This window comes from Pleurodeles waltl, chromosome 9, assembly GCF_031143425.1.
Source record: "Pleurodeles waltl isolate 20211129_DDA chromosome 9, aPleWal1.hap1.20221129, whole genome shotgun sequence".
In the NCBI taxonomy this organism is placed as follows: Eukaryota; Metazoa; Chordata; class Amphibia; order Caudata; family Salamandridae; genus Pleurodeles; species Pleurodeles waltl.
The window spans coordinates 372,010,607-372,030,859 of NC_090448.1; positions in this window are offsets into that span (position 1 = coordinate 372,010,607).

Consider the following 20,253-nt stretch of genomic DNA (forward strand, 5'->3'; position numbering starts at 1 on the left):
TTTGCAGAAAACAAAGACCCTACATGCACAATAGGGTTGCAAAAGAAAATTGAAACATTGCATCAGAAAGCCAATTATCAGCTATCATGTATTCTAATATAGAACCCAAAGATTAGGTTTTCATGGCAATGGCACCTCCAGCTGAATGTGCACCAAATGTGGAAACAGCTTCAGACAAGAGTCATTTTACCATATGGACATGGTTGCTGAGGTCACTTGCCCGAAAAGGTTTTTGAAGACCAATAAGTAGCCTTGTGGAATCCTGTCAAAGCTCTCTGATACTATCCTCATATGTGTTTAAACATTATACCACCCCACACATAGTTTATGATAATTTGGAAACGTAGGGTAGAAAATACATCACACATGGTTTCTCGTAGGCCTAGAAATAAGAAATAAAACTCCATCAGAAAAGAACACTCTATCTGTTAAATCCAGGCCTATACATCAGAGACACTGTTGCGGGAAAACAGAAACAACACATTGTCAATGTGGCAGACAATTACTTTCTGGTTAAATAAAGATTGTCTGGCCATCACTCAATGAACTTTAATACAACATTGACATCTAATAATATAGAATATCTAGGTTCTAATTACCTTCATTATTTTACACACTCAAGGGTGTTCATCCACTGGCTTGTCGTCTACTGGGTTGTGCCCTGCCAGAAATGTGGATCTGATATTATTAATTGTCCTGTAAGCCAATCCATCCACCACCAACTGTGACAACAAACACCAGGTGCAAGTCTGTCCCCAAGGGATCACCACTTAATTCATTGCACTAACATACCTATCTATTCAAGGCTGAAGAATATTATTTGTGAGTATTGGGAGTACCAAGCCTGTGGAATGTAGAATGCAACTTGGAGCAAAATTAAATGCACTTTCTAACAACCCCAAAAACCCTCCTGGCTATAAGTCACAGCTGAACTGTCCAAACCAGTGGGGTGTGGTTGGCCTATGTCGGTCTCTGAGAAGGTCTGGAAAGAATGGGAGTTTGATCAAAGGTTTTCAAGCTATTTCCCTGAGAATGGACACCAGGGCTGAGCCCTCCACATTGGAGTCACCAGAATCAAGTCTGATTTCTGCCTCATAACTTACGCTATGGCCTCCAGTAGAAGAATTCTTCCAGCTACCTGCTCAACCTAGATGCAACAGGTTCACAGTGTAAGGGCCCCACATCTGATTCAAAGATTGAAACACGTGAGGGTGCAAGCTGCAATCGTTGTTGTCCCTCAGAGAGCTGGAATTCCAATCTGCTATGACTTTCTGTTGTCCTGGAATGTACTCTGCTACCACTGGAGTTTGGTGCTGCAGACAGAAGTACCAAAACCCCTTGCTTATTTCTGCTATCATCTTTGACATCGTTCTCTGTAATTTGCTGATCTAGCAAACTGCGGATATGTTGTTTATCCTCACAGCCTTCTGCGCCGACAGCTTCCTGATAGCAAAAGAACCTTCTAGGACGCCCAAGGAGTTGATATGAAGGGTCAAATCTGTCTCTGACCATCTGCTACCAGTGGAGACTGAACTATATCTTGCTCCCTAGTCCCACCTGCAGGAGTCTGATTCGATAATCCCCCTCCAGCTCACAACAGAATAAGGTGCTGCCATTCTAGGCCAAAATATGTTCCAGCCACCATAGCAGTTCTTTTCTCACATCTGTGGACACACTTGTCTGATCCACGTATGACAGATCCTTGCAAATGTATTGTATCTTCAATCTCTGTAGGGCCCTATAATGAGGAGGACCCGGAAAGATTGCTTGTACTGATGATGCCAATAGACACACTGTCCTGGACAGTAGTCTCCGTGATGAAGTGTGCTTGGTCATTGCTGACCTCAATTCATTTTTTGATACTCTTCATCTTCTGCATTGGGAGTTGCAATTAAGCCTTCACTGATTGCACCTGAAAACCCCAAAATTATATACACTGGGTTGGAACAAGTACAGTTTTTGTGACTGTCATCACAAAGCTCAACTCCTGTAACCAATGAACTATCCAGGTCAGATGCAACATCACTGTGGTACGACCTTGAGCTAGGATACTCAAATTGTCTAAATATACTATCATTTGCACTTCTTTGGCTTGGAGAGTCTCAACTACTGGTTTCAGCAACTGGTTTGGATGAAAGGCCAAATGGGAAAATAGTGAACTTGTACTAATGAGTTCTCCGTTTGAAACAGAAGGAACCGCCTATGTGGCACCAAAATCAAAATGGTTAGACAGGCATTTTTAAGATCTAACCTGACTATCCAAATATTGTTCCTTGAGCAGATGTCTTAGTATATGGACACCCTCCATCTTGCAAAGCCTGTACAAAATCGAGCTGTTGAAGTCTTGCAGGTTTAATACCAACCAGTAACATCTTCCTTTCTTCTTCAACAGGAATATATTGCTGCAGAAAACCCTGGGATGAGGTTCAAAAGGTCATACTGCCCCTTGTTTAAGAAGCTCTGAATTTCTGAATGTGTAAAAGTTTGCTCTTGAAAGGAAAACTCAGTTGCCTTGGGGCAAATTGTTGGATTGATGTACAGTAAAACATGGGTGGTTTCTCCATTAGGGATCTGGGGCTGTGCCCCACTGAAATTCCGACACATTCCTGCATAAATATTAAATAGATCAGATTATTTAGAGATACAATCCTATCTCTAAACAAATTAATGTATTTAAATCGGGGCTGCCTGTCCCAGGCTGCCTGCTCCATCTCGCTCTAAAGCAGGAGACAGAAGCCAGGCAGTAAATCAACTTTCTGAACTCTGTGACACAGGAAGCAGGGCTTACTGTTCTGAAGCCCTTCTGTGCTATTGAAGCCTACAGTAGTATTAATTGTAGGCCAATGATGCTTTTTGCATCACAGTTTTGGGTGTTGGAGGCTTAGGCCCTTTGTGCTGCCAGACGTCAATCATTCACATGCATAGATTAACCCCTTTCCGTTTGTCACATATAGTAGTGCAGGAAGGCAAACCTGTTTGCCTCAGCCAGCAGGCTGGGGGTTGCAATATTTCTTTCAGTAGATCAAGGTGAGACACTGCCTTTCTGTTTCTAATTTTCAGAAAGTGTTCTTGAAATGGTTAGTGCGGAGGACATTCAGGTGACTGTAACTTTGGTTTGTTCTGTTTTCACTTTCCCTCCGCTTCCAAGATTCTTGAGGCAACTCAATTTAATATGTTACTCGGGTTCCGTCACAGAATCATGACAGACGGGCTGAGAATGCAATTTGACACTATGAAAAGAGTAGAAGCTGCATGTTTTAATTTAAATACCACAGAAAGAACTTTGCAAGGCATTTTAGTCAGCTATTAGCATGGCCACTAGAATTATGTGATTTTGCGGCAGCAGTGTTTTGGCTTGATTAGGGATGTACTACACTTGCCACATAATCCGCAATATAATGTGTAATTTTCAGAGTTTTGTAGGCTGGTATTAAGCTAGTAACTTTTGGGAAGACATTATTATTGTGTGTTAAATGTATAAAGTAATGAAGTAATAATGCCAAACGTGCTACATTACACTGCATAATTTGCCTTTTCTCGCTATATAATTTAATCAATGTTGTCGCATAATTTAGTCCTCTTTTGCCATGTAAGGGACCAAATAGTTGGTTAGCTTTCCTTGTTCCAGTGCTCACATTAATGTTTGCAGTTGGAGGATTTGGGCCACTTCACATCAAGCCAGCATCTTCTGCAGTGTGTAACATGCTCAAAGTGGGAGCAATTACCTTTTTAAAATATGCATTTGCAGTATTGCCAGCATAAGCTCAAAACATCTGCCCCTGGGATGCATGGACACGCAGTTACTGTTTTAAAAACAGGAAGTGCTCAAAATGTGATATGTAAAGGCAAACATACTATTACCCAGGCAATGGAAAAGAAAAGGAGGTGCGGTTAAACCAGCTGTGCAAGGACTTCCTTGTCAGCAAGGAGTCCTTACTTAAATATTTGGACACATCTGAAAACGAAATTATGTGACAGATGTGTGTTTTCTTTAGTCCATTGTCTTACAGTTGAGTAGTGGGTATTGTAAGACATTTTAAGCAACCTAAAACACATCGGTATTGGAAGAGTCACTCCTAAATGTGGAGACGTTATTTAGTAGTTCACGAAGTCCTTGTACTGCCTTCTGATACTTGTTTTCCATTTTCTCAGCTTTAACATATAAACTACACATGCTATGGCCCTGATTACAAGTTGGGTGGAGTGGAATTTCTATATGCAATTCTGGCTTTTTTTTCCTGTATTGTGAAATACCTCCAGAAGCTGGACTAAACACCAGTTCTTTGCAAAGTTGATCCAAATATCTGAGTCAAGCGCAAAGGGAGAGTACTTATAGTAAAGACAGTTATCTGCTATATGGTGATAAAACTGACCCTATCTTCATGCCCTTAACATTAATGCCAAAAACATGAACTGAGTTACGAACAATGGCCCAGATCTTGCACCCCACCGCCACCATTGGTGCGCTGTATCTACAATGCGGCGCACCATGGCGCATGTAAGGCAAATAGCGTCAACATTTTCAACACTACTGTGGCACTTTGCTGCACTAGTATCAAAAATGTTGACGCTAGTGCAGCAAAGTGCAAGGAGGCTCATTGATTTCAATGGGTGCGTCCTTTTAATGCCTGCTTTGAGCAGGTGTTAAAAATTATGCCAAAAATAGTGCAATTAAATCTTGCAGATTTCATTGCGCCATTTTTTCTGGCCTCCTAACGCCGGAACACCCTCTTGCACACATATGCCTGGCGCAGGCGCATGGGGTCACATTGTGCATACATTGTGCCACTTTGTATATATGGCGCATCGATTTTTGCCTCGATGAGCCACATTAGCATTAAAAAAATAACACTAATGTGGTTCAAGGAGGCGCTATGGCCTTGCAGATCTGGCCCAATGAATGTTAAAACCTTTAAGGCAATGCATGTAAGTGATTTAGTTCCTCTCTTATTTCACATTTTACTTATTCTTGCATTCCCCATGAGTGTCAGCTGTTTTATCATGTTGTGTTCTGTATTTGTTTCTGTGCATCTTATTACTCCTGCATAGTGCATACTTTGAGCGATGCCAGGTGTTTAGTAAGGGCTTTGATTGAGAGCTTTGATTATGAGGCTGAAGCCAAAGCAAAGTGACTGTCAGTGGGCTGGCCTCTCTGCAGTACACACTGAATAATGGTCATGTAATCCAGTTTCAGTTGAAATTATGTGGAAATGTGTGTGAAGGGGGAACACAGATGTCAAAATATTTACAAGGCAAAAGGAAAGACAGGGGGTGCCTTCTGAAGCCTGGTTAGAGCATTTTTTCCAAAGTTGATGCCGCACGCAGTGTAAGACACTAGGCAAGCACACACTTTAAAGGGTTGAAGTTGTCACACTGTACAATTTGCACATTACAGTAACTATTGAACATATTAATGCAGTAAGATATGGGAAAAAATGTTATATGTTTAATATTTCAGACTATATGTTCCCACTGCTGTATAAACCATTGCTTTATCACAAAATTCATTTGCTTTCAAATGTACTATTTCCTAATGTTTTTTCATTTTTTCTTGTGATGTGGACCCACCCTGGAACCCACATTTGTCCATTAAGCTTGCTTGCCACATAAAAGTCATGCCCAACTTTTACACCTCACCACTTTCTAATGTCACGGGCCGACACTGCTGTAAAACTCAAGTTTGAAAAACGTAACCTTCTCTAGAACCCAAGCATCCTACAAAATCACTTGCCAATTATGTAGAAAATAGTGCACTCTACCCCCTAAAATTTCACAACATCGAATTAACAACTCTGTAGAAAATAATGCATTCTGCCCCCTAAAATCACACAACATACGAATAATGTTTACCTGTAAACCGAGATCCTGAGCAACCTACATATGTTCCTCTGTAGCCGCCTCTTAAACCTACTGTGGCCACCTCTGACTCTGGAGGGAAAAGGGTTCTCCCCTTCATCATACCAGCATCCTTGTCTGTGAGGTGGAAACCCTCGCTGGAGACTTTGAAGGAATGAGCAGCCTGACGAAAGTCCGCCCTCTAAAAAAGGCTAGGTTGAAAAACCTTGCTTTATCAAGCACCTTGAAGGTTGTGATGATTCTTCCAAGATCTTTCACAAATGGATCGCCAAAAAGAATACTTTCTGTCACTCAACCTACCTCCGCTGAGGCTAAATCCATTAATGTTGGAACAATCTGCATTAAAATAGTGAAGGGAGTAGCCTTCGCTCCTAGGACATGATCAATATTAAAACTTTTGCGACCCTTGCTAGTTAATTTAGGCGGGACATCAATGGGGGATTCTATCCAACCAAAGTGAAGAACTTGTGACATTTGGACCATTAGTACCCGTGCCGGCTCATATTATTCCTACTGCAAGCAGTAGTGTCTCCACCCCAATGCATTAAAGTGGGTCTGCTAGGTGCCCCTCTCTAATCTAATCCTCACTCCAGGGTATTCAGTCATGTTCCATTATCCACTCTCATGCATAATGTGAACTTACACAGCTTAAAAAGATGCCTACATTCGTCAGTCAAAAGCCCTATAAGCATAGCCCCCAAAAAGATTGTGGGGGTGGCCTAAACACTCTTGTTTATAAAATCAAACATCAGTGGTCCAAGAGACCCAAAGGCCTGTAAACACTTTAAAGTGCTTACAGGATTCAAAACGCTGCAGGTCTAAAAGACACCAACGCATGCATAGAGGAAGTGGCATGAGCCACAGACTATATAATATGAACAATACCATCATCTATTATACCATACGAAATATCAAATACAAGTATGATATCAAGATTAAATGCATGGAACCAAATCAACAACACTTATCTTGACTGCAATTTTCCTGGGTTCATGCACGATCTGCAGCTTCAGTCCAGCTTTCTTATTTGAATTCTGAAACTTCTACTCTAGTATATTCCATTATAAAAGAGGACAACAGGTTCCATGCATGGACCTTGGAAACTTGCCAGCTGTGCTGTAAAATTAAACATTTGCTAGCTAATGTGAAGGAACTTTTCAATTCTATTAAGGACAAGAAGGCACTGATTATGCTCGAACTTTCTTTACTCTAACTAACAGCAGCAAAGAAAAAGAAACTACAAACCCCACTAACAACCGTTAAATGACCTCAACATCATGTGACACTGCCACACAATCACAATGCCACTTCATGTCAGGTCATCCCGATCCTGTCCTCTTTCTTTGTGCGAACGGTGGCCAGTTCCTCCTCTCCTTCCAGTTGCGATGATCCTCATTGTTTATCTTCCATAACAAAAAGGTTTCAACAACAGTCATTAAAGCCCTGCTTAAATTAACTTTGCAACAGAAACAGGTCATGACAATAGAATATGCACCAACAAGTAATGTGAATAAACATGTTTAACAAAATAATGTTAAGTAAAATACTTCTACCCAACGTGGTCCTCCGACTCCACCATGGATTCGGATGGGAAATTAATGGCATACCAAGGGGAGGGGAGATAATTGATGCTTCCGTGCTTAACAGAATTAAAATGTTCCTTCACGTTAGCTAGGACAGTTATCATTCTATAACAGGAACGGAGGCTTTTTTATGCATGTTTAAAGGTTATTCACCACCAATGAAGATATCTGATCCATTAGTTTGAAATAGAATCTCTTAAACGTAGAGTCAGATGCCCCATCTGCAGTCTTCCTGCTATCTTCCAACCCGGCTCCCAAAATGAAGGCCTTGGAAGTCACAGCCCCTCTGGTGAAGGGTGCTCTGAAAATGGAAACATCACCCCCTGGTTCCTGCATCACCGATCTGACTCATCTGGCCATGGTGGGTGTCAATACAGTCTTGTGAGGTTTTGTGATAGAAATCAGTAACTGGTTAATCCCAGCAGGTCTGAGCTCTAAAGTCCCACTTTAATACTCCCTCACACAGTATGCCACACACAATCTGGTGTTGTCGGGTAAGGCAGGGTGGAAGACTGTTCTAGTGTTAGATTTGGTTAGCTGAGAGAGTGTGAACATAACCCCCTGCGGGGTATTAGAACCTACCTTGCAAATCTAATGCTCTCACATCAGACACCCTTTTGCAAGAAATTATGCACAGTAGAATAGTTAGCTTAAAAGAAACGTTTCTGCAATAGTTAGCATTGTCCAGCCAACTATTAAGAATGGATAATACTTTGTTTATATTCCCAAGCGTGGCTGTATCTGGGAGGATTTAAAAAAAGTATGCCCTTCATCAATCTTCAGATCAATAGATGAGAATATACTGGGGCACCTGCCACTGTTAAGTGGCCTGCCGAAACTGATGAGCGAAAGGAATTAACTTTTAAATATGCTCTACCGCCATCGGCCAATTGAGATAAGAAATTGCCTATAAAGACAATGTCGGACTCCACAGGATCCACGTTTCTCTTCAAACACCAACTAATCCAAGCTGACCATGCAGACTTATATTTTTTATGGGTTCCTGCTGCCCATGCTTGATCCATGTACGAAGTAGGTGCCTGTGAAATTCCTGGCATCTGCCATCTTGCTCGGATATCCGCCAGGCCATAACATGCGGCTTGTTCTCTCCAATTGCCTGGTGTATCTCTCCCGCGGACACAGAAAAAGGCCCAGCAATGTGGGCAACATTACTGGGTAGTCAGACAACATCACCAGGAGTAAATCTCCAGTAAATGTGATCTCCAATGAGGGGTCACAAATATCAATTCTGCCTGCTGATGTCTCGTCTGTGTTGCCACCCTGGTGATCATGAGAAAGGGGTGGGGGTGGTTCAGATCCTTGCCCTAGCGTCCATTCCTACGCCTTCTGCATCTGGTTTCTAACTGTAAAATCACAGCACTTGAGTCTTGATGCAAATAAATCAGTGTGTGTTGTTACCCATCATTGCCACAATTGAGTGAACACTCAAGGATCCAGTTTCCAGTTGTTGGCATCCCTCAGGAATCATAAACTCGAATCTGCAATTGTGTTGGAGCTGCCCTCAAGGTGCAACGGAAACACAGAGATCCTCTTGTTGTGAAGTTCCCTTTAGTACCCGAGTTGGGCACCTTTGTTTTAGCTTAGTTTTACGGTTAGTGTATTATTCACATTTTATACACGTTTTTATTTGTGATTAGTGAGACTGCTTTAGCGATGGCTTTTACACATTTTTATCAGTTGCTTCTTTCCAGGAAGGCAAGGACTGTGCTGTTCATTTCATCAGCCTTTGCACTACATATAATATGTACTGTTTGTCCAAGGCTGTTACATGCAGTACATGATATGCTAACTTGCGTTGCCAGTCAAGGAACCAGCTTCTATCTACGAGACACAGCATTACATCAGAACTGTGGTCCCAATGTGGCATAGGTTATTATATAAATTAAAACTGGCCCAAGGAAGGCAGAAGGCATTCAGGTCATGATCATCCTGGGACTGGTACTGCACGACAGGCAGTTTTGCTAGTGCTGAACTTCCAGCTTCCCGAGAGGATTGGCATCTACACCACAGGCCAATTCCTGATATCCTATCCAGGTATGGGGCTGCGGCTAACCCCTTAGATTGGGCCAGGCAGAGGGTTACAACCACTATGCTCTCAGACATAGAAAAAGAATTAGGAAGGAATCTCTAGAACATATAGAACCACACACTTGGTAGGGCTGTTCATCTTCTTCACCCTGATCGTAATCTTGGTTACTTTGCTTTGCCTAATTATCGTAGCACATACTTTTTATACCAGATTGCGATTGCACCAATAAATGCATTGAAAACGTATCCTGCATCTTGAGTCCCGCCTTGGCATGTGTGAATAAATGAGTGAAAGGGGTACGGTATGAGTCCAAACCTCCCTGGAGAGTCGGAGTGTTATGTTCAGGTTGCCTTAAACACTTTTATCCTGACAGGTTTGGAGGTCTGGTGAGGCACTGTGAGCTAGCCAGGAGTTAGGCCAACAGCCACTAATGGTGTGGGTTGCTGCCATTCTAAAAGGCAGTCCTATTACCAAACTGTGAACTGTATAACATGGCACCAATAACGTATCAAGGTCAGGTACTTATTTAACGGATCTCTTGAGTAGTCCTCCCTCATACATGTAAGGTACTCTATTCACCTATTATACGGAGATGTATTTTTGCCTGTAGGTGGTTCAAGCTTGAACTTTTGGAAGGATAGCCCACTTGGTGTTCAAATCTCTGAATTCTGTTTTTCAAATGGCAAATCCAGTAGTTATTACAGTAAATTGCAGTCATGCTGTCATGCAACATTTACTTGCAAACGGGCTACATCATGGGGGTGGAGATTTTACGTTCATGGTTGAGGCTCACAAAGAATACAGAACAGAAACATTTGATTCATAGGTCCATTTTCCTCCAGTTGAAGCCAATACAAACACATTTCATTCACACACAGTAGCAAATATTCCCCAACAATACAGAGCTTATAATTACTTAGCAATACCATTAACATACCAGGAACATCAAACCTGGTTCCAAGGCACCCTTCCACACATTGCTGAAAAGGTTAGGCTGGGTCCCCTCAGTAATGACAGGGCCTCAGGAACAGTCCTAGCTGCCTACATCCCTTATCCTAATGTACAAAATTTACAGGCAGCAGATCTGCGCCCATTATTTAATAATTTAGTAAAATTATACAGATGCTTAATAAAGTTAGTAATGGGAACATTGAATACTGCCCCGGTGAGGGCTGATCCAGCTGTCCAACAACAATTGGTTACACCGGGGATAAACCCAATGACTATTAATGCAATTATGGGTAAAGCTCCCACCAGACTGGAAGATATTCCATTTTGGATTTCTTAAAAAACAAACCTGCTGAAAGCAGTGTTTCCCCATATGGGACCCCAAAATGAACATAGAATTCTCACAATATGCTTGCCATTTGGGATGGTCCATTCAATAGATGATTGTGCTACTTGGAGCACAGATTTTGCTGCAATATATACCATAACACATGGTACACAATCTCTTTCGGTTCTCCCGGAGGTGTTAAAATAAATTCAAAATGAACACGGGCTACCCCTGTCCTGGATTTGGGGATAAAATTAATGGGCAACTTTGCCACAGTATGCTCAATTCTTTTAGGAAATATTAAAGGGGAAGCAGCAGTGCTGGTGGTACGCCAATGGCTCGCACAAGTTCCTCCAATAGAGCAAGAACACAAGCTACCAAAAATAATTTCCTAGACTTATACCAGTATAAGTTGGGATAATTTGGGGGCCAGGCCAAATAAGCCAAAGCTTAAAGGTAATTCTGAAAAAGATGACACCAGCAAGAGAAGTTGTCTTCTAAAAAATGATGGGATAAACAAAATTCAAATAAAGACAAAGTTAAGTCACCGGGAGAATCTCCACATGCGGATACCTCTGAGAAATTTTACAATCTATGTACCCGTGATAATTTGAAACAGCCTGGCAGGTCCCAGTATACTGGTACACACTCTTCTCATTCCTTTCAGGACTCTTCCGACAAATAGACCGAGAGGTGTGGGCGGTCAGAACATAGAACAGAAGAGTATGTGTCACCAAAAAAGGACTCAAAATGCTCGTCTGAGGCAATAATAAAAAAAGGAAGAGAAACTTCCACAAGAAAAACCTAATTCAAAAAGAAGGTGGATACAGTAATTTCGGCAAAATATACCACACATATTGAGAGCATTACAGAAGAACAGGACATGGGCGCTGCAGAGGTCACAGCAGTTCGCACAAATCTTCAAGAGTTTCTGGATGTGAGAGCAACTAACGGCTATATAGAAGATCGAAACTCCAGACGGGTGAGTCTCCCATCCAGACCGCATCTATAAGTTAAACATTTAAAGTGAGGGAGACATAATGAAAACAATTAAAGTAATTTTTCCCAAAAAGATTAATGCTAAGCTTTGACATTCTCTTGGCAGAAAAAGATTGCCCGCAAGAGTTTGTTAGAACCCTCCCACAATGAGAAGATGTAATTTTGCCATATTTTTCAGTCCTAGTTCCAGAGCAAGTAAAAGAAGCCTAAACTGCAGATTGGGCTCTAGCACAGACATCTGTACCGCAACAATGTGGGCTGGGATAGGGCTTATCATGTTATAACTATACGGTCCAGCCTGCAAGCACAACCACCGTACCCTATAAAACATGAAACAAAAGCCCCTGTGAGGGAAATTGTCTCACAACTTAAGTGCGAGAGAGTAACTGAACCCTGTGTATCTTCAATTAATAATCCCTTGTTCCCAGCAGCTAAGCCGGACCTTTCCTGTAGAATAATCATAGATTACAGACACTTAAACAGCCACATACGCACATTTGAGGTTTTTTACATAGCACTAATGAACAACATTGTCTGTAAAAAATACAAAACAATGCTGGACATTTCCAATGGGTTTTTCTGTCAGAACATAACGCCTGAAAGCAGGGGTTTACCTGCTTTTTCCCTGCTCAGCTGTCAGCACCGATTTTGTCGACTCCCCCAAGGGTACAAGAACACTCTGGGACTGTTCTCTGTCCGTGTAACATCAATACTGCAAGATAATGATTCTGAGCCATTGTCCTATGTAGATGACATCTATCTGATGGACAATGACTTAAACCCACATTTGGCCAGGGTAGATCACATTGTTTTGGGAGTTGCCAAACATGGCTACAAATTCAACTTTCAGAAAACAAAAATTGCATTTCTCAGTGTCCTGTTTTTTTGGATATGAGCTTTCTAATGGGCGGAGGAGTTGGCACCACACTTCTTTGAGAAGGGTGCTGTTTTGCTTTCACTAATGACCAAACTGACAAAAATCTCTGGAATGCACTTCTCAGTTCAAAGAAGACATTTATTATTACTTCACCACGAGGTTCCTAAAAAATGAGATTAGTAGTTTGAAAGCACATGTTTAAAAATAGTCACAGCAATGAAAGGAAAATATATCCAAAATGATTCTCAACTGAAATGTACACAGAAAATATATGTGATTATAATATAGCAATATTGCAAAGCAAAGAATAAAGTAAAAATTCATCACCGTAGGGCCTGCCAAGCTCTTCATCTTTCTCATGCCAGCAAGAAGATGACCCCGTTCAAGTGTGAGAAAGAGATAACCACCCTCAAGAGTTATCGGGACAAGAGTGTGTGTCAGGCATTCGACCTCTAATCCTGACCGAGGTCTTAGAAATTCCCTCACTACTGAGCAGGGCCACCTTTTTTTATACCTTAAAGAACCAAAAGAGCTTTCTGGGGAAAAAAACTCCCATGAAAGAGAAATATTTAAACATGCTGGCTACTGTAGCTCAAAGTTGGAAGAAAAACATTGAAAACTGGCCAACATTTCAAGGCTCTCCTCCCAAGGCCGCACTGTTCCCTGCACTGAAAAAAAATATGTATTTCTTATCATGCTGACTGACTAACTGTTCGTGTTCGGTGAGAAAGAAATACGAAAAAACAAGCACAATTTACCATGTGGAAAAACACAGCTCAATTGCAATGTCTCAACAGCAATGTCTAACACCACGATAAAGTCAATAGGCAGCTAAACTGAATACAAAATATAATCTGCAAATGGTGAACACTGAACAACTAATGTGCAAAGTGGTGCAACACAAAGTCAGTCGTCAAACATACCTACTGTACTGCAGGCGCACAACTATAACCACAAAATACCATTAAAAACTGCAATCCTTGTTAGGATTCTTTAACTTTGGCAGAACATACATACCCGATTATGCGCAATGCATAAAACTACTTTATGAATTAATAAAGCCAGATTTCTCAAGCAAACATTGGACACCACAACATACGCAAATGCTGAGATCGTTACAAACAGACATGCTTGAAGCAAAATACGTACATGCATGTGAAAACAAAACAAATTTGGTCATCCGGATAATTCTGGGTGCTACTGGCTTTACCTACGTCACATTCAATGAATTGACACAGTCCCTATTACATATAAATCGCATCTATTTTCCAATGCAGAAATGCGTTTTGCATCTACTGAAAAAATACTGACTGCAGTTCAGATGGCTGTTATTAAGGAAAGACCACTGGCTCAGGGATAACGCATTGTTGTGGAAAACCCAGTCCCAGCCCTATAGGCTGTTACAAAAGCCAGCTTTACATCCACGATGGACACAATGGGCCACCTCCTTAACTACCACTGATGTTTATTATGTTTTTGACCTGAAATTATAAGCTCAAGACTTTCTTCAATATGAACTTGAGTACCCCATGCCCCCTAACGTCATGCTTATAGATCATTACAAATACATCAGTTACACTGATGGTTCAGCTAAACCTGCTGAAGGCACCAAACATCAATACTCTGTGGCTTGCGCAGTGGTTTATGGAGTGACGAGTGATGGAGAATTCCAACCTCAACAAACCTTTACACAGTCTACTGGGGATCGTACTGCACAATTTGCTGAACTGAAAGCACTGATTTTAGCACTGTAACATACGAATCCTGAATTCCCCATACTGATCATGTGCGATTCATACTGTTGTGTCCAGTCTTCCAATGAAAGTCTACACTATTGGTGCCTTTGCGGATTCAGAAACTCCAAAGGAAGCACCATAAAGCATAAAATGCTTTGAGGGAAGGTGGCACAGCTCAAAGACAGACTGACACAGGCTCATGTAAGACATACATTGGGCCATCAAAGTGTTGGAATACACGTTATAGGGAATTAGTTGGCTGATGAAGCAGCCAAATCTGCAGATGTCACGGCAACTGTGGCTGCAATAACTTGTTCTCACAAGAGGTTGGATGATGAAATTCTACCTGCTGAGGGCATACCTTTGTAAAAAATACACCCAACAAAATATTCCTACCACTCGAATGCCAAAAACATTCCTTATGTAACAATCCCAAGGCTGGGTGATTGTGTGATTCCTAACCAAGATCATAGGCTAGAATTAATCGGAGCGGCTCATGGGGGTGTTGCTTCTGACCATGCTGGTGGGCAGCTACCATTTCATAATTACAAAAACACTACTGGTGGCATGGTCTACACAAACAGACAAAACAGGATGTTGTTAGTTGAGACATCTGTCAACAAATCAAAGCAACCATTAAACGCCCACCACATAACTCTTCTTAGTGTCCAATAAGCCTGTGCAGAGTGTGTACCTGGACCATTGTAGTCCTTTAAATTCTGAAGTTTCATACAAATACATTCTACTAGCATTAGAATCCTGCTCCAGATTCCTTTGGGTGTGGCCAAAACGAACAGCTGACGCTCACACTGTTATTAAAGATTTACATGTCTTTATTAGGAAATATGCAGTTGCTGCACTCCATTCGAACCAGGGTTCTGCTTTAGCCTCTAAGGCTTACAGGAACACCATGAGAACGCTGGGTTTAGCAGTGAATTATTCTTCCCCCTATCACCCGGAGGATAATTCAGTAGCGGAAAGGAAAAAATTTGACTTAAAACAATCCTTTACAGGTAGAGTATTACGTTCAGGTCCAGCTATACCTTATTAGTAGAATAGAGGTGTTCTAGCAGTTTAGGATGATAGAGGTAGCTATAGCAGAGCAGCTTAGGCTCAAATGGGAGACATGCAAAGCTCCTACTATACCACTTATATCACTTAGCACTATATCATAAGAAAACACAATACTCAGAGTTACTAAAAAATAAAGGTACTTTATTTTAGTGACAATATGCCAAAAGTATCTCACAGGATATACTCCCTTAGGAGGTAAGAAATATACACAAAATATACACACATAAACCAAAATCATGTAAGTAACAGTTAGAAAAGTAGTGCAAACAGTGTAGAATACTATAGGATGCAATAGGAGACAACAGGCCTAGGGGCAACATAAACCATATACTCCAAAAGTGGAATGCGAACCACGAATGGACCCCAGGCCTAGTGTGGTGTGTAGAGGGTCGCTGGGAGTGTAAGAAAACACTAAGGGTGTCCCTGATACCCCACCCCAAGACCCTGAAAAGTAGGAGTAATGTTAGCCAGAAAGACAGTAAAGTCAAGATAGGGGATTCTGCAAGGACAACAACTGACTGCAAAGCACTGAAGACGGATTCTTGGACCTGAGGACCTGTAAAGGAAGGGGACCAAGTCCAAGGGCCACGCAAGTGTCCGGGGGAGCAGGAGCACACTAAACCCCGGAGGAAGGTGCAAAAGGGTTGCCTCCGGGTGGAAGAATCCGAAGATTCTGCAACAACGGAAGGAGCCAGGAACTTCTGCTTTGGTCAGAAGATGTCCCACGGCATGCTGGAGGATGCAGAGTTGTTTCCACGCAAAAAGACGGTAAATAAGCCTTGCTAGCTGCAAGAGTAGCGGTTGAAGGTTTTGGGTGGTGCCTCGGCCCAGGAAGGACCAGGAGGTCGCCCCTTGGAGGAGGAGACAGAGGGGGCGCTCAGCAACACAGAGAGCCATGCAGAAGCAGGCAGCACCCACAGAAGCACCTGCACAGGCACTTAAAAGATCTGAGGACGACGGTCAACTCAGAGCAACAAAAGAGGGTCCCACGACGTCGGAGTCCAACTCAGCGAGTTGGGCAATGCAGGACGGAGTGCTGGGGACCTGGGCTAGGCTGTGCACAAAGGAAGTCTTGCAAAAGTGCACAGGAGCCCGAGCAGCTGCAGTTCACGCAGTACACAGGATTACTGTCTGGCGTGGGGAGGCAAGGACTTACCTCCACCAAATTTGGACAGAAGGGCCACTGGACTGTCGGGGACACTTGGACCCAGCTCCTGTGTTCCAGGGACCACGCTCGTCAGGATGAGAGAGGACCCAGAGGACCGGTGGTGCAGAAGTGTGGTGCCTGCGTTAGCAGGGGGAAGATTCCGTCTACTCACGGAAGAGTTCTTCTTGGCTTCCAGTGCAGGGTGAAGGCAGACAGCCCTCAGAGCATGCACCACCAGGAAACAGTTGAGAAAGCCGGCAGGATTAGGCGCTACAATGTTGCTGGTAGTCTTCTTGCTACTTTGTTGCGGTTATGCAGGCGTCCTGGAGCAGTCAGCGGTCGATCCTTGGCAGAAGTCAAAGAGGGAAGTGCAGAGGAACTCTGGTGAGCTCTTGCATTCGTTATCTGGTGAGATACCCACAAGAGAGACCCTAAAAAGCCCACAGAGGAGGATTGGCTACAGAGAAAGGTAAGCACCTAGTAGGAGGGGTCTCTGACGTCACCTGCTGGCACTAGCCACTCAGAGTTGTCCATTGTGCCCTCACACATCTGCATCCAAGATGGCAGAGGTCTGGGACACACTGGAGGAGCTCTGGGCACCTCCCCTGGGAGGTGCTGGTCAGGGGAGTGGTCAATCCCCTTTCCTTTGTCCAGTTTCGCGCCAGAACAGGGCTGAGGGGATCCCTGAACTGGTGTAGACTGGCTTATGCAAGGAGGGCACCATCTGTGCCCTTCAAAGCATTTCCAGAGGCCAGGAGAGGCTACTCCTCCCAGGCCCTTCACACCTATTTCCAAAGGGAGAGGGTGTAACACCCTCTCTCGGAGGAAATCCTTTGTTCTGCCTTCCTGGGACCAGGCTGCCCAGGGGGGCAGAAACCTGTCTGAGGGGTTGTCAGCAGTGGTAGCTGAGGTGGAGACCCCGGAAAGTTAGTATGGGAGTACCCGGGCTCTATGCTGGAGACCTGGGGATGCATGGAATTGTCACCCCAATTCCATGATCCTAGACATGTTACATGGCCATGTTCGGAGTTACCATTGTGACGCTACATATAGATGTTGACCTATATGTAGTGCACGCGTGTAATGGGGTCCCCGCACTCACAAAGTCCGGGGAATTTGCCCTGAACAATGTGGGGGCACCTTGGCTAGTGCCAGGGTGCCCACACACTAAGTAACTTTGCACCTAACCTTCACCAAGTGAGGGTTGGACATATAGGTGACTTATAAGTTACTTAAGTGCAGTGTAAAATGGCTGTGAAATAACGTGGGCGTTATTTCACTCAGGCTGCAGTGGCAGTCCTGTGTAAGAATTGTCTGAGCTCCCTATGGGTGGCAAAAGAAATGCTGCAAGTACCTTGGGTACCTAGGTACAATATAGTAGGGACTTATAAGAGTATTCCTGTGTGCCAATAAGAATTGGTAAACTTAGTCACTAGCCTGCAGTGACACTTTTAAAAGCAGAGAGAGCATAAACACTGAGGTTCTGGTTAGCAGAGCCTCAGTGATAAAGTTAGGGAACACGTATAGGCCACAAACTTATGAGCACTGGGGTCCTGGCTAGCAGGATCCCAGTGACACATATCAAACACACTGACAACATAGGGTTTTCACTATGAACACTGGGCCCTGGCTAGCAGGACCCTAGTGAGACAGTAAAAACACCCTGACATATACTCACAAACAGGCCAAAAGTGGGTTAACAAGGCTAGAAAGAGGCTACCTTCCTACAAGGCCATACCCCATATGAAGTCCTGCTTGGCATTCCGATCTTAGTCCCAGATCTTGATGGTCCTGGTGCAGTGGCAGCAGAAAACCCTTTTGACATAAATGAACGTCTCACTATCTTACAACAATTACAGCATTTCCGAGATGAGCGTTCTACTACACACGCTGCCACTTTGGGAGTAAGGGATTCCCCAACTTCTACAGGCTGGATTCCAAAAGTTGGGGATCTGGTTCACGAGAAGATCATTGTGAAAAAGGAGTTCATCCCATACTACTGAGCATCAGTGCCTGTTCTTGGGATGCAGGGTACCAGAACTGTGATTCTATCACCACTTGGTGGTTCCAAAGACAAACATTTTGTCTCCATTGATCAAATCAAATTGCATCATATGGCCTATCCTGCACAGTAGACCTCGAGGATTGCTAAGTAGTTCCCTTTCTTCTCTCACTACATACAGATGTTACCGCTTCAAGCATTAAACAGTGCTGAAATTGTTTCCCCTAGGTTGGGGAGGGTGGAGAATGAACTTTTGTTGATTTCTGTTACTGCTACATTCACAAGAGGTGCCCCAGACACAAATCTACAATTTCCTACTCCATCACAAACAAACTGAGTTGTTGATGATGAACCACCATTACAGGTATTTAACAGTTCTCTTACAATGTTACCAGCTCAAGTATTTGCACAGACTGCTTTTGGTTACTTTGTTGGCATAGACAACTTCTCATCAACTTCAACAACCACTTCTGTACATGGTATACATAAGCTTTTCAAATGGCTTAAACCCACTTATTTGATCCATCCATGGTCATACCTGTGGATTACACTAGCATACCTTGCTTTCTTTATGTGGATTGGATTTGTCATTGTCTTCTTGCTTACACATCGGCATTATCTTCCCGAAAGCTCTGCTGTTGAACTGATAGATTAGGTTTTAAAGCCTCGTCGTCCCACAAAGTGCAAAGAGACTTGTCCCTAGTGAACATTTTCTGCTGTTCCAGTTCCTGATGGGATTGTTTGGGATAAAGTTCTATATGATATATTTGGCCCCACTGAAACACTCCAAATTCTGTATGTTTTTTTTAATTTCCATGAATGACGTCATTATACCTGGTATTTTGTCTGATGACTAGGATGTAAAAACAGTTGATTCTATGCTCTCTGAGCTCAATTATTATGCTGTATTTGAAAGTGAAGATATGTACATGAATTTTGAAAACTATGGTGAAATGTTCTGTTACTACTATTATGGACACCATTACCTACACAGAGCTAGTACCCCATGTACAGTTTTTAATTAAACACAATGGGAACATTGTCCAACTCCACCAGTGGGGAGTTCTAAAACATATATAGACAAATTCATGTATTTTTCTGGGCATGATGCAACTGATCCTGAGTCATTATTTCAAATTGCCAGCAGTAAAAGGAAGAACGTTGCTCACGATACTAAATTGATATATTCAAATTCATTTGTTTCCCAATTAGCTATACACGGTTATGAATATTGGAAGAAAACAACTGATCTAAAATCACTTGGGGGAATGAAAGACTGACAAGCATAAGGCACAAGGCACAGAAGCCTTATTTAAAGCATGTTTGATACCATTGTAAATGTTTTTTTCTGAACTAAACTGTTCAACAAACAACTTGCCTGGGTTTAGCAAAGATATGAACGTGACCAGTATTCCCTAAACAGCAAAATTTGAAAATTGGCAAACAGTTGCGAATTTTCCAGAAGAACAGTGCAATAGTATGGTTAAGAACAGTACACTTATCAGGTCCCAACAGGTGGTTATTGTGGCCAGTGGACAAAAATTGTTGATTTGCTATGCCTTATATGAGCCATCGTACTTGGACAAGGATGCTAGGGCTCCAGGAGTCCTTTCCTCGAGTGTGGCACAGAATGCTGCCTCATCAGCTGATGCC